Source organism: Adiantum capillus-veneris, chromosome 23, assembly GCF_014529385.1.
Source record: "Adiantum capillus-veneris isolate H3 chromosome 23, ASM1452938v2, whole genome shotgun sequence".
Lineage (NCBI taxonomy): Eukaryota > Viridiplantae > Streptophyta > Polypodiopsida > Polypodiales > Pteridaceae > Adiantum > Adiantum capillus-veneris.
This window is the reverse complement of record NC_140953.1, coordinates 12098839-12116522: the sequence shown is the minus strand read 5'-3', so window position 1 is coordinate 12116522 and position 17684 is coordinate 12098839. Positions and strand designations below refer to the sequence as shown.

General features: G+C 39.5%; 1 pseudogene; it reads right to left on the bottom strand.

Annotated features, from left to right (window-relative positions):
- Positions 1-10161: 10161 nt before the first annotated feature.
- LOC147427422 (pentatricopeptide repeat-containing protein At4g13650-like) lies at positions 10162-14145 on the bottom strand (annotated as a pseudogene).
- Between the last annotated feature and the right edge of the window lie 3539 nt (positions 14146-17684).

The following is a 17684-nucleotide window of genomic DNA, read 5'->3' as shown; positions in this document are numbered from 1 at the left end:
AACACACTAGGACCGCCGGGGCATTTTTTCCCTCTTTAGGAGGTTTTTTCCCCCGTGCATTGTATATACGCCCATCACTCTAGGGCTATCTATCTTTCCATAGCACACTAAGTAATACACTCTCTATTGTGTGCCTTGAGCTTCCTTCGTCTTCTCCAAGCTGTGTGTGTTTATCTGCAACCCTAATTCCAACAATTGGTATCAGAGCAGGTCACGTCCTCCCGGGCTTAGTCGCCAGCTGCTCCAGCACACGCCTGCTCACTTTCTCCGATTTCAGTGAGCTTTGGCAAGCGTTCGTAGGTCGACAAATATTTTGGGCGAGCTCGTAGAGCTCGGTCTGCTCAGAATTTTGATTTGGGCTCATTTCGGCCTTCGTTTCCACTACGGGCAGTACTGCACAGGTTATTTCGTCATTTTGTGCAGATTTTCTGTCAGTGCCGTTTTCTGCATAACAGGTGCCTTATAGTCTTCTACGGTTTGTGCTATATAGCACAAGTTGTTCCCGCTCCATTTCTCCTATTTTCGGGCAGTTTTCACATCAGGTGCAGCATTTACCATGGCTGACAACAACAACACAGATGTGTTCAAGATGTTTGCTGCTGAGGACAGGTTGGATGGGGACAACTACCCTATGTTGGCTTATATGATGCAACACGTTCTTGTGTCAAAAGGTGTCTGGAACATTGTGCAGGGCATTGATGTACGTCCTGGTTCTGAAGATGTAGGCGATATTGAGGATGTTGCAGGTCTTGCTGCAAGGATTGCAGCTGTTAGAGTTGTTTTGCCTACAGCAGAACAAGCTCGTTGGGATGTTAAGGATGCGCAGGCTCATGCATTGATGCGTTGTCTGTGAAGCGCACCATTATTCCTCACATCCGTTCAGCAAAATCTGCAAAACAGGCTTGGGATATTCTAGCAGGTCTTTATGCAAGCCGCAATGAGGCTAAAATTGCTTTGCTGCGTAAAGAGCTAGAGTCGAAGATTATGCATGAGGAAGATGATATGGACACTTTCCTTGCTAGTGTCAAGGATATCAATGAGCAACTCATTTCTGCAGGTGAAGTCATTTCTGACAGTTCCCTTGTGCAGACTGTTCTTGATGCCTTACCAGATTCCTACCAGACTTTTGCTAGTACTTGGAGACTAATGACCCAAGGAAATCCTGAAGTTGTCAAGTTTGATGCATTATGCACATTGCTATTGCAAGAGTCACTTTCTAGAAAAAACAGGACTAGGCAGCGTGCAGTTGAACAGGCTTTTATTGCTTCTCAAAGAAAGGGTGGTAACAGTAATGCAGCCACTTCTTATGGTTCTGCTGCGAGTGGCAAAAATTCTGTTCCTAATGCTTCTGCTGGCAGCACTTCGTCTGGCAATTCTGGTGATAAGGGCAAAAAGAAGATGCGTTGCCATTATTGTAAAGCCAATGATCACTTGATCAAGTCGTGTCCTAAGTTGAAGGCCAAAGAGGCTGAGAAGAAAGAGGGTGGTTCCACTGCAAATGCTGGTTCCACTACAAATGCAGCCATTGTTGAGTCTTCTGTGAAAGGAGATTGTGATGCTGATGTTGATGCAGAATGGGCTTTTAGCGCAGAGTGCACTTACAATCCTGCTGTCCATGATGCATGCTTGTCAGTTGCTGCAGATTCACATGTGTGGTATTTCGACAGTGGTGCTACAAAGCACATTACCTCACATCGTGAATTGTTTACCTCTCTCGAGTCTGTCCCTCATGGGAATTCAGTCACTTGTGCCAACAACGCCTCTTATCCAGTTCAGGGAGTTGGAAAGATTGTGCTCACTGCTGCTAATGGCAGTTCCTTCACACTTGTTGATGCACTTTATGTACCTGGGATCAAGAAGAATCTATTGTCTGTATCCGCACTTGCTAGACTTGGACTTGTAGTCAAATTTGTGGATGACAGATGTACAGTTCATGATCTCAGTTTTGGTGATGAAATTGTTGCATCTGGGCTTTTGTGCCGTGGGCTGTATAAGCTCACTTTGTATGACAAGTGTGGACAAAATTTTGCAAATGCTGTTGCAGATTCAAGGGCTATTTCAGATGCAAAACTTTGGCATGCACGTTTTGGTCATCTGAATTTTGCCAGTTTGCTGCGTTTGCAGAAATCTGATATGGTTGCTTCTTTGCCGCCTCTTGAAGCACCTATCAAACATGTTTGTGAAGGCTGTATTCTGGGTAAAATGCAGCGTTCTAAGTTTCCAAAGGATGGTTCAGTTAGGGCCACATGCAGGTTGCAGCTTGTGCATAGTGATGTTTGTGGGCCCATGCAAACTCCGTCCTTGGGCAATTACCTGTACTTCGTGACTTTCATTGATGATTACTCCAGGCATGCATGGGTATTTCCGCTTAAAGCAAAGTCCGAAGTTTTTATGTGCTTCAAACAATTTTTGGCTATGGCTGAAAATGTCTCAAAATGTACTATGGGCACCCTCCGTTCCGATCGAGGGGGGGAGTATATGTCTCATGAATTTAATGCATTTCTGGCTAGTCGTGGGATAAAACACCAATGTACAGTGCCTTATACACCTCAGCAAAATGGTGTTGCTGAGAGGAAAAACAGGTCACTAACGGAAATGGCACGATGTATGGTCAAAAGTCAAGCTTTGCCGCATTCTTTTTGGCTTGAGGCCATCATGTGTGCCACTTATGTACTTAACAGGTGTCCTACGAAAGCTTTGCAGTCTATTACTCCATATGAAGCATGGCATGATAGAAAACCTTCTATTGAGCACATGCGTGTTTTTGGCTGTTTGGCATATGCTTTGGTGCCACAAGTGCAGCGCAGAAAATTGGATGATAAGGCTGTCAAATGTATTTTTGTTGGTTATAGTGCTGAAAGCAAAGGTTACAGGTTGTATCATCCGCAAACAAAACGTATTTTGGTTTCACGGGATGTAGTGTTTGTGGAAGATTCTGTTCAACCCTTGCTGTCATGTACTAGAGACAGTAATGTAAGCTCACAGGACATTTATGACACTTTGTTGCCTCTTTTCAGTGGTGGAAATACGAATGTAAGTTCCAATGAGGCAAATGTACAGCCTATGGGGGTTTCTGAAAATGTTTTAGAACAGCCTATTACTGATGCAGATGTACATGATGTACTTGATGAGGAAAGGGCTGAAAATGAGCAGGCTAGAGGTATGCCAAAATGGCTGGTGCACACTTTGCGTGACAGTAAATTGGATGCACCTTTATATAGTCGTACTCGTTCAGGCTCTCGCCATGCATCTTATGCATCAGATTGTTATGCTTTGGCTGTGTCTAGTTTACATGATGTTGAGGAGCCTCTGTCTTTTGATGAAGCACAGAATTCAGAAAATTGGATTGCTGCCATGAAATCAGAATATGATGCACTTATAGAGAATGACACATGGACTTTATGTGATTTGCCTCCTGGCAAAAAGGCCATTGGTACGAAGTGGGTTTACAAGTTGAAACGCAAGCCGGATGGTGAGATCGATCGCCATAAGGCTCGACTTGTTGCAAAGGGTTATGCACAACAAAAAGGCATAGATTATGAAGAGACTTTTTCTCCCACTTGTCGTATGACTACTGTGCGTTTTCTATGTGCATTGGCAGCTCATTTTGGTTGGGATGTACATCAATCAGACATTGTTACTGCTTTCTTGAATGGTGACATATTTGAGGAAGTTTATGTAACGCAGCCTCGCGGTTTTGTCATAAAAGGACAAGAGGACAAAGTGTGCAAATGTAAGAAGGCTTTGTATGGGTTGAAGCAATCTCCTCGTGCTTGGTATGAGAAAGCTGACACTCATTTGGTTAAACGAGGCTTTCGTAACAGTCCAACAGAAAGCACATTGTATGTAAAGCGTGAGGATGATGTATTTCTCATTGTGGTTCTTTATGTTGATGATTTGCTGATCACTGGACCAAATGAGAGACATATTGCTGAATTTAAGGCTGATTTGAATGCTACTTTCAAGATGAAAGATTTGGGGCTGTTGCATCATTACTTGGGTATACAGTTTAAGCAGTGTGATGGTGGTATTGCCTTGTGTCAGAAAAGTTACATAGAGACATTGCTATGTAAGTTTGGACTTGAGGATTGCAAACCTATTGCCACTCCCATGGAAACAGGTTTGAAGTTGAGTCTACATGATGCTGGCGATCCTGCTGATGTCACTCTTTACCAAACTGCTGTTGGCTGCCTCATTTATGTATGCAACACGAGGCCAGATATTCAGTTTGCAGTCTCGCAGGTCAGCAGATTTATGCATAGCCCAGGGTCTAAGCATTGGCAGGCTGTCAAGAGGATTTTCCGCTACCTTAGTGGCACTTTACATCTTGGCTTGTTTTATCCCAAGGGGGGATCATTGCCGCCAGACTTACATGCTTTTTCGGACTCAGATTGGGCTGGTTGTTTTGACACGCGAGTGTCCACAAGTGGTTTTTGTTTCATGCTTGGCAGTTCATGTATATCATGGTTGAGCAAGAAGCAACCTACTGTGGCCACTTCGAGTTGTGAGGCTGAGTACAGGGCAGTCTTCACAGCTACGGTTGAGTGTGTATGGCTCAGACGCCTTATGGCTGACTTGGGTGTTGGACAGGACACTGCCAACACTATCTACACTGACAGTCAGAGCGCATTGGCAGTTGCGAGGAACCCAGTTTTTCATGCTCGCACAAAGCACATTGAGGTGCATTACCACTATGTCGGGGAGAGGCTCTCAGCAGGAGAGATCAGCTTGGCTTATGTGCCAACACAGGACAACCTTGCAGATCTTTTCACAAAGGCATTGTCTCGTGAGAAGCTTGAAGCTTTCCGCAAAGCTTTGGGCTTACTCCCCTTTGTGGACTGATCCTGTCCTCAGGGCATGGCACTTCCCTTTACTCATGTGCCAGCTCTCGTTCACCGCATCACTCCAGGGGGGATTTGTTACCATATACATGTGGTAGTGATGTGTGTGAACACACTAGGACCGCCGGGGCATTTTTTCCCTCTTTAGGAGGTTTTTTCCCCCGTGCATTGTATATACGCCCATCACTCTAGGGCTATCTATCTTTCCATAGCACACTAAGTAATACACTCTCTATTGTGTGCCTTGAGCTTCCTTCGTCTTCTCCAAGCTGTGTGTGTTTCTCTGCAACCCTAATTCCAACAACCAAATATGGTGAAAGAAGTAGTACTTGATTATTTGAGCGCAGACAAGAAGAGCAGGACTTCCCAACCTACTACTACCAAAGAACATATCATTCTTGAAGAACTTAATTTGCCATGTCCTTTGAATCCACTTGCATATTTTCCGAGCCATGCCATTGATTGCCTGGCATCCCATGAAAAGGTCGGCTAGGTCTTCACTAGATATTCCAAGCACTAGGTTTATTCATCCCCACATCTTTCTTGAGCTTTCCCAACGCTTTCTTGGTGATGCTTTTGAAGAGAGGGTCTTTGAACAGGTGTGTCCCTGTAATAAGAAGTTTTTTCTCCCCTCTCGGGGATTGCCCCCCCCCCCTTTATATTTCTTGAGTTGTAAGTGTAATGGCATGTGATCGAAGAGGCTTTTTGTTTTACCTTCATCTCTAATGTCGACGATGAGATCCAGTCAGCTTGATGAGAGCAGTAGCATCTGTCCAGCCGGGAGGCAGTGCGGGCATACTGAAGGCTTGTGTAGGTGAATCAAGGCATGTTGTTCCATGGGCCCACTTCCCACAAGTCATTCATAGCCCCCGTCTCACATAAGCTCAGCCATTTAGACTTTTCTGAGCCAGCCAATAGACTGGCTTGAACCTGTTATGTCCTTGCTTTTCTCTCAACCTAATGATTTTATCACTTTTTTATTTGTTAAGAAAGCCATCGTGACCCTTTCACTTGTTACTACTAAAAAAAGGAAATTCTTTTGACTTTACATTATGACAAAAGCTTAAAGCTGCTTGTTATTTCTTACAATCTTACTCTCCCTTTTGCATTTAGATTTGATGCTTTGTAAGGTTTTCTATGAAGTGAACCAATGAGTGACACATGGAGGCCCTCTCTTTCCTTAAAAATTTTAACCTGCATTATATATAGTATAGAAGTATAGATATAGATATAAAAGTGATTATTTTAATATGAATTCTTTTGATTCCTTAAAAGAAAGTATATTGAAAATTTATGTCAATGATGAATTTTGATGTGAGTTATTTTTTCAACTTAAAATAATGAGTGCTTACACTAGCTTCTATAGCACTAGTTTGGTACCAAAACAGGACACTTAAGTGTCCTTCTTTTATAAATTTTAATTAAATGCTACATGCATTAGACGGTGTATTTAACAAAACCCTCTTGATATGCTTAAATATGTTAGCTAAAGGGTCCTTTAAAAATATAATCGTACATTTTAAAAAGCTACCATGGTCAAGAACTATACTCATCAAGTTGAACCTAGTAAGATTGTGATTGATGCTTTGAAGAAATCGACTCTATAAGCTCAAGAAAAAACGAAACGACCTTGTAGACAATTTTATGTGACTTTTCCACAATTGTTCTATAGATAAATGAAAGTTTCATGTGCAAAATAATTCACTTTAGAGTATATAAAATAATAGAAAGTTCTACGTGTTTGATATGGCCATTTCAAGCATATGGTTGTATACAAAGAAAATATGTTTTTCATGTGTTTGTGAGTTTTACAAATTGATACATTGCTTACCCTTTCCATTAAGGACTCAAGGTGGCATGTAGAAGGGCTTTTGTATGCAACAATTATTGGATCATTTCAAATATTGAAAACTACGTAAGAGAAAAAATTGATATTTTCATTCTTGAGACATAAGCATTCAAAATCTCGAATAATTTTCACATAGATCAACTAAATGTATCAAAGTACGTGCTACATACACAATTGGGACACCTAAAACCTTGAATTCAAAGTTATTATGGAGGACTCAAGATTTTCAAGAGTTTTTACACAATTAAAAAATCCAAGATAGAGTTCAAGCAAGGAGATTTAAATGAGTTAGTGAGCCAAAAAAGATACGTAGTTTCTTGGTTTCAACATATAAAATCAAGTCATTTGTAGTTGTCAAATTGCACTAGAATATCCCCAATTCTAGGAGAGGAACTTTGGAAGACCATAATTATGCTCTTATTCATCACATGCTCAAGTATGAAACTATGTGTATAACTTGCGTGTGACTTGAAAACTAGTCCTTGAAGGGCATTCCATTATTTTATAACACTAAGTACTAACACTTGGCTTTTATAAACATAAACAAGTGAAAGGGTCACGTCAGCTTTCAAAAACAATAAGAAAGTGATAAAATTGTTGGGTTGAATTAAACTGGTATCAGTGTTTGGGAAAGGATTGCCTCAGTTTAGTCTTGAGCCGATTGAAAATCAAGACTAGCTAGCTACAAACCATGGTAAACGGAAAAAGAACCGATGAAATATGTGAGAAAGTCATCCAAAAATTTTGCAAATCTTGAAATTTTTGCCAGTATTTTCGGTTTTCTTCTTTGTGAGGAGGATACTCGATCAGCAACCGCTTAATAAAAGAGACTTTCTCGAACGTTAACACTGACTGGAATCAAGCTATAAAATGCAAGAAATGTAAAGCCATGTGAAGTTGTGAAATGAAAGGTGAAATAAAAAGAACTAATTAATATGTGTGTATAGAATTTATTAGAATTATGCAAAGTGAAGCTTCATTTTAGTATTCTAAAACAATAGAATGCAAAAAAAAAACACACATATGTGTGTGTGTGTGTGTGTGTGTGTAAAATTTACTAAAATTATCCAAGGTGAAGCTTCACTTTAGCATTCTAAAACAATAGAATTCAAGAAAAGTAAAGACATGTCAGGATGTGAAATGAAAGGTAAGTCTCCATCATACACTAAAAACAATGAAAGTCTCCCTAACCCAACACAACACTAAGAAAGCCAAAAATGTCATCTCTACAAAAAGATATAAGAATTTTATGATTGTTTTGGCAAAACAGTTTGAAATTTTATTACAATTTATGACGTAGAACATACCATAATTCTCTCCATAGGGATTGAATTTTGGCATGGAGAAAAATCCAATATTTTCTTTTCCTCATAACCAACCTATCGGAGAAGCAAGGTGTAAAAAACTTTTTTTTAACTTGACAAATAAATTGCCAAAGTTGGTAGGAAAATAGAAAACTGTAGTGTCTCAGGATACTTGAGTGTCTGATTAGAGGACTAGTAATAAAATAAGGATGATGAAATTGATATGAGAATTAAGGTTCTTTCTTATCTTAGTTTAATTCAAAACAATCATAAATTTGATTTTGGTTTCCATTTTTATGAAGTCACAATAAGGTTTATTTTAGGATCTTATAAATTAAGTTATTTTGAAATGAAATCTTTACCTTGGTATTCTCTCTCTCGTTTTGTTATCAATTCTCTTTTTCTTTGTGTGTGTGTGTGTGTGTTTTGAAACATTATACTTTCCTTTTTCTTAGTTTAAAGCAGTTATGAATTTGAAGTGGTTATCTATATGTTGATTCTTGTTTTAATTTTATGAAGTCTCAATAAATTTCATTTTAGAATATCATAAATGAATCAAACGGTATAACTAATGGCATAAAAAAGAAATAAATTCACTAGCTACATAGTGCAAAGAACCTCTAAAGGAAAGAAAACTCTAGAGGAAAGGTAAACAGGTAGAAAACAAGGTGAAGAATTCACAGAGGCCTTCAAAAGTCAAAAAGGTAACTAGGGTAAAGGGGCCAATATAAGGCCATGTAAGAAAAAAATAGTATTTTTGGGGGGGATTTTTCATATCCGGCCAGATTTGAAATTTGAAGAGTGCATTCAGTTCCTCATGAAAAGACGCATTAGATGATATCAAGATTGATATTTTTTTGATTTTGCCTCAGCACTCTATTTGAAAAAGCGTAATTCTGAGGGCATTTTAGAAAACAGAGACACTCAAGCCCCAATAGTAGTACACTTTTTAGCAAATCAGATGTGGACACCTAAGCAAGATTCCAAGCATATTCCTTTTTTTTGTCTCTCTTTTGGGGGTGGAGCCATCTTCCTTTTGGGGGGTGGTTCCTTATTGGCCCCTTTACCCTATTGAGGGGTCACGAGAGTTAAAAATCCATTTTAACAAGGTGAAGAATCACGATGGCCTGTTAAGGAAATATAATGCAAAAGTAGATGAAGGTCGTGTTTGTAAAATTTATTTTTTCGCAATAAATATTTTGAAGGTTGTAGAGAGAGTATAAATTATAAAGTGACTAATAGATATATGACAAAATGTGACCAATAAGTCCAGTTATTTCAGTGGTAAACATGGAGAAATTGCTTGTTGATCAAATTTTACTGAGATTGGAAGTTTAGTTTGTTGTTTTTTGAAATAAATGTTAAACCAATATGATTATTTCAATATAAGCTAGATTTTAGAGTTAATATTGATATTTTAATGACATCGAAGTATGATCACATGACATAGATCATTGGATTATAGAAACATTTCGAAGAAATGATGGCCTAAGTAATTGTGTGAAAATTTAAATTAATAATAGTAATATTCCATAAAAATGACACTAATTAATGCCATATTTTTTCTTGCAACATTCTCTTGATGAAATGTTGCTTTTGATATGTATACATGAATTTTTTGTTTGAAATGTATTTTATCAATACTGAGAATGTGTAAACTTAACCCCTAATAATAATATATGTGGCACTAAAGTAACAATGTAACATTTTCACATTAAAATGAAAAGTTGAAAAAAAATCTTAGTTGTGAATTTTTTTTTTCATGTGAGGACAATTTACAAATTTTTAGTTATAAATTGTGTGTAAACGAAAGAAAAAGTTACAATAAAAAAATATGTTTTAAATGAAAAGGTTGAAAAGGAAGTCATTCGATCTTTAAATTAAAGGACTCATTTACAAATTAAACAAAGACAAAAAAAAGTAAGTCAAATGAGCATTAAATCAAGAACCAAGTTTCACTGATGGGAAGACCATTAACATTATAAAAAGAGGATATAATCTTTATAAAATTTTTCTTAAAGAAAAAAACAAGGAACTCAAGTGAGCATTAAAAGAAGAGACCAAAATACAATGATGGAAAGACTTGTTTACATTATAAAAGAAAGATATAATCTTTATAAAACCCTTCTTTTTAACAAAAAAAGATACGTGTCCACCATCGGCAACCTCTACATAAACGGCTGAAAATTGCACCATTTTTCCGCAATGCTATGGCCTTAATACAGGCCAAAAATCACATTGAGTCAACATGCGTGGGGACCATCACAATGCTTTATGTTGATTACGTAGTCATACCCCTTTTCATACTAGATATGAGATGGTTGCTCACCACCTAGAAGGGGCCACCTTGCGATGGGCGACACCCTTCACCAAGTGCACACGCCTACCTTACCTTTGTCGTGGGAGCAGCTCGGGTTGACCCCAGGCAGCCTTTCATGTCAGATCGCAAACCCCCCTAGACCCAACTCTCTCACAACTAGTCCTTTTATCCTAAGTTAGGGATCCATTTTGTTGGCTTCCCTTACCTACATTGTTTCATCAACAGGGTGCATTGAACATAAGTAGACCAAGCAGCAATAAAGTCCTCACTGTGATACCAATGATGGATTAAGATGAAATCCCTTTCTCAGAGGATTGGCAAGAAGAGAGAATAAGGTTGTGGTATTGACGCTCTGTCGATGCAATGCCTAGCAATAAGCTTCCTATCCAAGTTGTGGACCCCCTAACCTTCTACAGGCATCTCCCCTAACCTTCTACAGGCATCTAGTACAGTAAGCCATACAACAAAATCCGGATGGTAGGGTAAGCCCTTAATCCTGAACATGGCCTGATGTAAATTACCCATCCGGGCAAATAGGTCAATCATGCATGTGTGGTGCTGGTAAGTTGGGACGATGCCAAAATCCCTGCTCATGGATTCAAAAAACAGCTCGCCTCTCTTTACCAACGCTGCCTGACTACACGCATAAAAAATAATCCCAAACGTACTTGAATCTGGAGTTTGACCCTCTCTTCTCATTTTATCAAGGAGGACAAATGCTCTTTCATTATCTCCCAACCGCGCATGTCCTGATATCAAGACATTCCATGAGATTACATCACGAAAGAGAAGATCGTTAAAATACTTCTTCAGCTTTGCAAAGCCAGCCACACTTTGCATACATGTCCATCAAAGCATTGCACACAGTAATGTCTGCTTTGAGTAAACCTCTCCTAGCTATTTCCACATGTATGTCTTCACCCTTGTCAGTTGCCCCTGCACTGCCGCAAGCCTTCAAGCTACTAACAAAGGTTGGAAGGATTCCTTCTTCTTGCATGTGTTGTAACCAGTCTAGAGCATCTTCATTGTGTTCCTGTTGTGCAAATCCTGAGATTAGAGCATTCCAGGAGATATTGTTGCGAGCAGAAAGACTGTAAGAGCTTTTGAAAACCAGCCTAACTTTGCATATATATTCACCAAGGTGTTGCTAAGCAAGAGATTGCCTCCAAAAGATTTGACATCTGAATCCAAAATTTCCTCGACCTGGTGTAATGCACGAACATTAAAAGAGACTCTCAAATTGCAGAGTAATGTGATTACATCTGGCTGTATACCCTCTAATCTCATCTCCTCAACACAATTCAACACCTCCTTGCGACGTTCATACTTGGTGTAACCTGCAATCAAAGTGTTCCATGATACAAGATCCCGTCTTACAAGGCAGCTGAATGCCATTTGTGCTTCTTTAAGAAGACCACAATTGGCATATATATCGACCAATGCACTGTCAGCAACGGGATCTTTTTCAAAGAATGCAGTCTCTACAAATTTTGCGTGCAGTGACTTGCCCTGTTGTGCTGCTCCAATACTACCACAAGCTTTCAAGGAGCAAGCCAACAGAACGCCATCAGGAAAAGTCCCCTCAAGTTGCATCTGCTCAAGGCACATCAGTGCTTCTTCACCAAAGCAATGTCATTATACCCCATGATTAAGGTAGTCCATGGAACTAAATCACAGACCAAAAGCTTGTCAAACACTTCCTGCGCTAACATCACCAAACCACACTTGGCATACATGTCCACCAATGCAAATCCAAGAAGATTGTCAGAATTTGGCAACCCTTTTCGAGAGATCTCTGCATAAAGGTCACAACCCTTTTTAGACATTCTCAAAATGCCACACGCCTTCAAGCAACAAGCATATGTAACAGAATTTGGAGAGATCTTTTCCTTGTGCATTTGCTCTAGGCAATTCAATGCTTCCCTGCCACACTCATGGTCAACATAGCCTGTAATCAAGGCGTTCCATGAGACAAGATCTCAAGTTAGAAGGCCGTCAAACACTTCTCGAGCATGGATGAGCTAGCCACACTTGGCATACATGTCAAGCAACGCAGTGGAAACAACGAGATTTTTTACTGTCGGCCCTCTTCTTTCAATCTCAGAATGTATATCTTTGCCCTTTATTGCATTTCCCATGCTGCCACAAGCCTTTAAGCTTGACGCATATGTGACCGCAGCTGGAACAACACCACAATGTTGCATTTTCTCTAAACATTTCATTGCGTGCTCACCATATTCAAGCTTGGCATACCCTGAGATCATCGCATTCCAGGAGTTTACATCTCTTACAGAAAGCTTGTCAAACACCTCTCGAGATTTCGTAATCAAGCCCCACTTGGAATACATATCTACAAGTGAATTACCAATCACAAGGTTCTTTTGAAGTAAAGCGTGTCTGCTAATATGAGCATGGATCTCTTGACCCTTGATTATCGCTCTAGTGAGTCCACAAGCTTTCACAATACAAAGAAATGTGACAGCATTTGGAGAGACATCATCCCGTTGCATTTCTTGGTAACACTGCAATGCCTTCTCGCCTTGTTCATCTTTGAGATGGTATCTCGAACTTCCAAAGTGTCAAACACTTCTTGTGCCTTTGATGGAAATCCACACTTGGCATACATATCTAATAGTGCATTTCCAACAATAAGATTCCTTTTCAACAAGCCTTTATTGGCAATGTCAGCATGTAAATTTCTACCCTTGTCCACAGCTCCAATACGACGACAAGCTTGTAGCATACACACGTAAGTGATTGCATCTGGAGACAATCCTTCGACTTGCATGTGTTCATGCCACTCCAGTGCTACCTCGGCGCGCTCATGCTTGACAAGGCCTCCAAGGAGTACATTCCAAGAGACAACATCTCGAATTCGAAGCTCATCAAATATTTCTTGTGCTTTCTCGAAAACCCCACATTTTGCATACATGTTGATTAGGGTGTTGCCAATCAAGAGGTGTTGCCCTAATAACCCTCTTTCTGCAATCTATGCATGAATATTGCTGCCCCTAACCACGTCTTTTAAGTCAGTGCAAGCCTTCAGTAAGGCTAAAAAAGTACCTTCATCTACAGACAGGGATTCCTCAGACAATTTTTGATACATGGTAAAAGCATGCTGAAAGTCGCCATGGAGAAGTGGCCATTGACAACAGTGTGGAGGATCCTCCAAGCATTGGACTTGCAGCCAAGCCCATTAAGTAGTAAGTAGAAGCTCCCAATCTAGTGTATACCATTGGCCTATTCAATGATGAGAGTTCAATGAAGGAGGCAATTATGTGACTGGTTGAGTCACCTCTACATGTGATAATGAGGCTCCATTCCTGCACAGACACAAACATAGGTGCATGCAAGCCTGTTTGTAACCCTTTCCTTCTTTACTGTTTGTTCCAATTGCTCACAACCTCAATGAAGGTGGCCCCAATGCTTTCAAAGGCCTCAACCGTCATTTTTTCATCTCTTTCTCTCTCTCTCTCTCTCTCTCTCTCTCGTCTCAGGCAATTGAAGATTTAATGGAGGGTACTCGTCGTCGCAGGACACAGCCCGCATTTTGATGAAGTGGAGGCACAGCCAGTAGGGAGGGTACTTGCATTTTGATGAAGTGCAGGACTCGCACGTATGCTCAGATACTAGAGCTTTGACAAGCCCCAGCCCGTCTGCGTTCCGCCTCGCGACTCCCGAGTCCCATCGTCAGCTCACGTGGGCGTGCTTACTCTCTTCAGTGCAACTGTGAGACGGCTCCAAATAGAGTTTCGCACGCCTTCTCGCCTCAAAAAACGCTGCCCGTCCATGTGGACGCCATTGGTGAAAAGTCACCTAACCCAACCTGATACTAAGGCCTTTCCTTAGCAGGCCAAAAAGGTATAAGCTCATAGTGATCTCTTGCGGAGAGGGAGAGAGAGAGGGGGGGGGGAGAGAGAGAGAGGGCACTGTTTAAAAGAAATCTTTTATTTAGTTCTTAATGTAAAGTTGTGGAATCTAGTTTACTTCTTAAGCTGTGTTTGAAAAAAACGGGACTTAGTGTATTTTTAACCGGCTAGATTTGTAAAATCTTGGCTAGATTATGAGATGGCCTTGACAAACACTTGTAAATATTTACAAGTTTTAATGTAAAAACCGATAAATCTTTAACATTTCGACCTAAAAATCGACAAACTTTCAAGTATGCCCTTAATTTCTTTGATTAGGAAAAATGCTTTTGACAAGCTCTACTCTTAAGCTTAAAATGATTTTTCGTTAAAAACATCAAAAGTTTTTGAAATTTTATTATGTTCAAATAATTTGTTGCACACTTTTCAAAATAAAGTAAATGTAGCATTGGAAAAGATCATGTGAAAGGCTTTCTCTTCATTGCTCTTGAAAGCTTTCAAGACTTTTAAGGGTCCTTTGAGGGACACTTGTCAAACACCAAGAATTGGACAACCTTCATCCATATGGATACTAAGGCCTTCAGAGGTCAAAAATATATGTATCAATGCACACTTAAAGTTCTAACACCTCTTTATATGGACATTAAAAGTTGTTTTACTTTTCAATTCCATGAGGTTTTTCATTTCCTAAACTCACCCTTCACTTATGCATTTGAGATGTTTTGAAATAATTTCTATTTTTTTGAGATTGGGGAGCCCTACTAAGTTCTTTTGAAAATAAATATTTAACAAACTATTTTCCTCTTTTTTTGTTATAAGTTCTCTTTTCTTTGTGTGTGTGTGTGTGTGTGTGTGTGTGTGAGAGAGAGAGAGAGAGAGAGAGAGAGAGAGAGAGAGAGAGCACAAAATGGATATGTGTGTGTGTGCACGTGCGCTTGTAAGGAGGTCTTTTAGCTATAAAAAGGTTGGCATGGACTTGACGGCTCATCAATTGGGTATGTATGCGTGAAACTTGCAATTGAAGTTGGTCGGGATCAGTAGTAGTTATGAGGGGTTTTTACATTCAATTTTCGAACAAAATCCTAAAATAAGGAGTCACTTTAAGCATTCAAACATTTTAAAACAAGGCGAGAGATCACGGAGGCCTGTAACATGATGAATGAATGGGGAGTGGCTATGTCAAAGGTGGTCAGAAGGTAGCATAATGTATGTCGCGGAGTGATCGAACCAGTACATGTAGCTGGATCCTAATTCGTATTCGGAGATTGCAGAGCTCGCCCAAATATGGTCTAAAGAAGATCCTTAGATAGTTGTAACATCCTGTCGGATATTATATTTGTTCAGGAAAGAGGAAAGCTGGTAGTAGGAAGTATTAGGAACTTTAATGTCAATGTTGAAGTCACCCAAGATAATGATTGGAATTTCCATAGTGTATTGTTGAAGCAATGTTTTTAATGCGTCTATTAAATTTGTTAGCCTTGTCGAAGGTGAATTGTAAAGGGAAACTATTTTGATGATTTTGTTGTTTGTGAACTTGATCGTTGTATGCAACATCTCAATTCTCGGACGAGAAATATTCCCATGGTCAAAGTGGATTAGTGTTTCTTGGTGGAGAATCAAAACACCCAGTTTTGCATTAAATTGGTCTTGTGGTATTGGATGCAGTATTTTTTTTGTTAGTCTTGTCTCTTGCAAACAAAGTACATGCGATGTCATTAGGATGTAATTTGTTGTAATCTTTCTTATGTGTTTATTGAAGGACACAATGTTGAGAGATTAAATTATGATATGTATGGTTGAGTAAGCTTCTTATGACTTTTGAGTGGAGATCCATCTAGCTTGTGCTTTTAGGCGATCTAGTTCTTTTAGTACAGGTTGGTCGACCTTGATATGGAAAGGTTGTATTCTTTTGAGCAGGTAAAGATTAGTTGGGTCTCGAACGCGTGACAATGATGTGCATATGAGACCATGTGTTCTTATGTGTTCAGGATTGAAGGCTAGTGTTTGCAATGTAAGACCCTGGGAACGATGAATTATAGGAGCACTAACTGGTTGCAATGGGAATTGGTATCTGGAGATGATATTCAAGTAGCTTTTGCCAACTTGGAATTCACGAACGACTCGTTCTATTGGGGTCCATTCTTTGTTAATGGTCAATGAATACAATGCTTGATTTTCATAGCGTTTTCTCTTTCCAATGAGAGGGTTGGAGAAATGAACCCAAATTATTGTTTTTTTGCTTGTTTTTGTACTCCCCTTCTGCTCCATTAACCAATCCATCAAGAATATCCAAGTTCCCTACGCATAACTCGACAACAATGCTTGCTTTCAGGCCGAGTGTGGAATGCAATCCTCCAGTGGATTTGGGATCTGCAGGAATGCTAATTGTTTTGTTGCATGAGTTATTTCTTTTGTCAATAGCGATGAAAGTTTGTGGCGTTCCCTCCATTTGATTGAAAATGGCAAGATTATGAGCGTTCTTTTCTTTGTTGAAGTAAAATAGATGAGAAACTTGATGGTTGGTTGGAATAGGTCTATAGTAGTTGTTGTTAAGATATTCCAAATCCTCAGAAGTATGTTGTGCAACTCGAAGTTTATTAAGAATATCTATGAATGTTGGATCATTTTGTTGCATTGTTAGTGTAAGTTCGTAGCATTGTGGATAAGTGTGCGAATATGATGGGAAAATTACTTCTAAAAGCGTATGTTTTTGCGCAAAGATCCAGGTATCCTTAATAAGGCTTACCTGACATAGATCACCACAAAGAACGACATCCAACCTACCGAACGGTTTATCATGAATACGCTTGATTGCTCACAAACGAGAGTCAACCATGGAGAACACACTTGAACCTATCAAGGAGACCTCATAAAAAACTACAAGTCTCAAGTCTTTATAAAGGAGAGAAAGCGCATTCAGCTTTTCAGCACTCAATCTTGTTTGTGTAGAAGTAATTAGAGGCAAGTGAAGTGATGAGTGGATTGTGGTGCCACCAAGATTAAAAGATGCCTTTCATGTGTATGCCATTAGCAATGCTGTTGGAGATTCTGGATTTGGTGCACTTCTATGGTTGTAAAATCGTTGTAATGCTTGTACTAACAATAGTAATGTGAATGTTTTTCATGTTCCTGCACCTCCTATGAGAAAGAGGTGTATTTGTTTGTTGGGTTGAATTCGTTTTTTCAACATTATATCGTCAAATATGTGTCGTTGTTGGTCATTTAATTTGTCAATGGCTGCATGGAAGTCATCATTTTTCATGGAGGTGTACTTGAAATGTTGCAAGTGGAAAATGTTTTTAGAGTGCATATTAATGTGCAAGTCATTAAGAATGTCTACATCATGCGAGGCATGTGAGTCATTATTGGTTGTACTAGTTGTGGTTGGGGAGAAAATGTAGTGCATTTGGTTTTTTTCTATTGGGCTTGGGTCTTTATTGAACTTGAGTTCATTTGATTTTATCGCTTGTATATATTTATTATATACGTCACTCCATGTAC